At 39.0% G+C, this 4,127-nt stretch overlaps 1 pseudogene; it reads left to right on the top strand.

The window, feature by feature from the left end:
• Nucleotides 1-664: 664 nt before the first annotated feature.
• Nucleotides 665-2,526, top strand: LOC119537735 (annotated as a pseudogene).
• Nucleotides 2,527-4,127: the final 1,601 nt, after the last annotated feature.

The following is a 4,127-nucleotide window of genomic DNA, read 5'->3' as shown; positions in this document are numbered from 1 at the left end:
GAATCAAATGAAAAACTGAGAAATTCTGTATCCCAAATGTAAAAACTAAAATAGATAATATGACTTAAACATTTCATTGACATGAAAAACAAGTCCTATGGTATACAATTTTAACTAAATTCAGTGTAAAAGGAAAATTTCTTTTTTTAAGAAAATGAATATATGCTGTTACAATTCAAGAGAGCCTAAAAATTTAGTAGGCATGATAACCATATATCCCTCAGAAGAATGCTATTAAGAACTTACATGTCTCATGATTCACTTTAGATTTCAGAAATATCGATGAATATAAATAACTTGATAATTTTGAATTAGGAAGAATCAAAACAATAAAATATGCAATAAAATACTAAGGTTAATTAATTAATTTGACAATTAATGATTAAGTGCATACTATGTGCCAGTCACTGTTCAGATGTTGGAATATTGTGGTTCCTGATAGTGTGAGTGATAGAGCCAAGATCATTTTGAGTGTTGTGAAATAATCCATTTCACTCTTTACAGCACATAATTGATGGGTACATGGTGTCATAAAGAGTTATTTGACCAAGGCTCCTCCTCATCCCACTTTGAATAAGCAAAGGACTCCTACAAGAGTAAGGGCCACCTTTTGAGCATGGAGAAAAGATGCTGTCAAATTCAGTTTTAAGAACACTCTGCAGCCATGCAGATTCCCAGGAGCCTGTGCCAGAAAGTCAAGCTGAGCAATGATGTTCAGAACTGGGGGATGCAGAGAGCAACTAGTGTCACCCATCAAGCCCACCATGTCAGCAGGAACAAGAGAGGTCAGGTGGTAGGGATCAAAAGTGGCTTTCATGTTTGCACAGTTTGGCTAACAGGCTTATCTGGAGCACAGAAGACCACAGTGGACATGGCTTTGGAGGAATACTTAGTTTGCCATGGTATTCCATGTTGTACCTTGGATGGTGACAACATTCTTCAGGGTCTCAATAAGAATCTTGGTTTTAGTCCTGAAGACAGGGAAGAGAATGTTTGATGCATTGCAGAAGTTGCTAAGCTAGTTGCAGATGCCAGCCTAGTGTGTATCACAAGTTATATATCACCTTATACTCAGGATTGCAACAATGCATGGCAAATTCATGAGGGTTCAAGTTTACCTTTTTTTGAAATATTTGTTGATGCTCCTCTGCATGTTTGTGAACAGAGGGATGTTAAGGGACTGTACAAAAAAGCACAGGCTGGAGAAATTAAAGGTTTCACTGGGATTGATTCTGACTATGAAAAATCAGAGGCCCCTGAATTCTTGCTGAAAACAGACTCCTGTGATGGAAATGACTGCATTCAGCAAGTTGTGGAGCTCCTACAATAAAGGGACATTGTACCTGTGGATGCTTCTTATGAAGTAAAAGAACTGTATGTGCTAGAAAATAAACTTCATTTGGCAAAAACAGATCCAGAAACATTACTGGCACTGAAAATTAATAAAGTGGATATGCAGTGGGTGCAAGTTTTGGCTGAAGGTTGGGCAACACCACTGAATGGCTTTATGAGAGAGTGGGAGTACTTGCAGTGCCTTCATTTTGATTGTCTTCTGGATGGGGGTGTCATTAACTTGTCAGTACCTATAGTTCTGACAGCTACCCAAGAAGATAAAGAGAGGCTGGATGGCTGTACAGCATTTGTTCTGATGTTTGAGGGCCACTGTGTGGCTATTCTTCATAATCCAGAATTTTATGAGCACAGGAAGGAAGAGTGCTGTGCCAGACAGTGGGGGACCACGTGCAAGAACCACCCCTAAATCAAGATGGTTATGGAACAGGAGATTGGCTGATTGTAGGAGATCTTCAAGTCCTGGACCAAATTTATTGGAATGATGGTCTTGATCAATATCATCTTACTCCTACTGAACTAAGGCAGAAGTTTAAAGATATGAATGCTGATGTTGTCCCTGCATTTCAATTACACAACCTGGTGCACAATAGACATGCTCTATTAAGGCAGGACACTCATAAGCAGCTCATGGAGAGGGGCTACCAGTGCCCCACCCTTCTCCTTCACCCTCTTGGTGGCTGGACAAAGGATGATGATGCTCCTTTGATGTGTCATATGAAGCAGCATGCTGCAGTGCTGGAGGAAGGAGTCCTGAATCCTGAAACAACAGTGGTGACCATCTTCCCATTTCCTATGATGTACGCTGGACCAACTGAGGTCCAGTGGCATTGCAGAGCACAAATGGTTGCTGGGGCCAATTTTTACGTTGTTGGATGAGACCCCGCTGGCCTGCCTCAACCAGAAACAGGGAAGGATCTCTATGACCCAGTTCATGGTGCCAATGTGCTGACAATGGCCCCTGACCTAATCACCTTGGAAATAGTCTCCTTTAGAGTTGCAGCTTACAAGAAGAAGAAGCATATGGACTACTATGACTCTCAACACCACGAAGATTTTGAATCTATTTCAGGAACATGAATGCACAAACTTGCCCAAGAAGGCCAGGAACCCCCTGAAGGTTTCATGGCTCCCAAGGCTTGGGCTGTGCTGATGGAGTACTACAAAACTCTGTAGAAAGTTTAAGCTGTTAAGCAACTCACTCCACCTTTGACACTTCATGGATTAACACACAGGTAGCACACAGCCCTGTTAGCATTGCTTTGTGGTGGTGTATGTCTGGAAGCACTTCTTAAAAACAGACCGTTTTCCTTAACTAGCATCAGTTTTGGTCTGCCTCATGAGTTCTGTTTTGAAGTAGTGTGAAACACTTCCAGTTTTAATGTATCTTTTCCATTTATTATAGCTAATACTCATTCAATATTATTTTAAAACCTTGTATTTTAATATTATATGTATGCTTCTGTCTTACTATGTTTTCAAGCTATCTTAGTTGTAACCAGTAGTACACATATCAAATCTTACTTTTCATCCCTTTTAAAGAAAAGAAAAAGCCACTAAACAGTAAACTTGGCTAGATCTTGTTTTGGAATTTCAGAAGACATCTGTAGCAATTAGATTTTTTTCTACACTGAAAATATGAACTGCCTTTCTTCCTTCCAATCAACTATTGATCTCTCAGCTGTTATATTCTAATCTATTCTTATGATCTATGTAAGCCCTGAATGAATTTTCTGTATTCAATAAAATTAAATTTTTGGCTTAAAAACAAAAGAGAGCACTCACTGAATTCTAAAAAGAAAAAAAAAGATACAAATGTAAATGGTGAATTAGCCAAATACTAATCTTAAAATTAATTCAAATATCTAAAGAGGGAAACCCATGCATGGTGTTTTGTTTGAAAACTACCAAGAATAGCATGTATGATGAAAAACATTTCCAGAGCCTTCAAAGATCAGAACGTTGCACTGACTGAAAGTGTTTTCAGATGGAGAAGGAATACCTGCTTTGCCTTCTGGTGTCAAAAGAGTGGCTTCCAACTGATAATATGGAAAATACAGCACAGAAATTTGTAACAGAATACATGAAGTGAGTAGAAGCAAGGTTGGACTGGTTATAGTGATGAATCCACCTCTTCTTGTTTAGCCTCATGGGACACTTCCCAGCTGTATCCCAGAGCCAGAGAGAGACTCATTGTCAAATATATGCCAAGCTAGGTGTCTTGTTGGGGGTGAGATGACCCCTTAAAACAACTTCCTTAACATATGGTTGCTTGATAGATAACTATGCACCTTATTGCATGTCTCATCTATAGGCATCCCTCCTCTGACCATGTGGATCAATTTTGCTCTAAGGAATTTCTTAAATGAAAACAAGTCAGCCTTCCAAAAGTTTTATTGGAACACAGAAGAATATATCATATATAACATCACAGTGATAATATGCACATGCCAATTTTTTATTATGGCTGACATTTAATTCTGATCTGACATGGTGGTTCCATTTCAGAAGAACTTTATTCTAATGACATTTCTACTCACTTTGGCAGTGAATGTTTTAGGAATGGACGTGAGGCCCAGTTCTGGTCACTAATATGTGTATGGACTTCTGCTGGGGAAGGAAGGAGAGAACAGTATTTGGAAAATGTTTCCCCCTTTTGTAGCAGTAACCATTTAAATATAATCACATAACTGTAAGCAAGCTCTGAAAGTGAGCTCTTAGTCACACAGGGTAGTAATTTGTACATGTAAAGTCTGCACCCAGATATGAATAAGTTT

Source organism: Choloepus didactylus, chromosome 6 (genome assembly GCF_015220235.1).
Source record: "Choloepus didactylus isolate mChoDid1 chromosome 6, mChoDid1.pri, whole genome shotgun sequence".
NCBI lineage: Eukaryota > Metazoa > Chordata > Mammalia > Pilosa > Megalonychidae > Choloepus > Choloepus didactylus.
The sequence above is the reverse complement of the archived record's forward strand: the minus strand, read 5'-3'. Positions and strand labels throughout refer to the sequence as shown.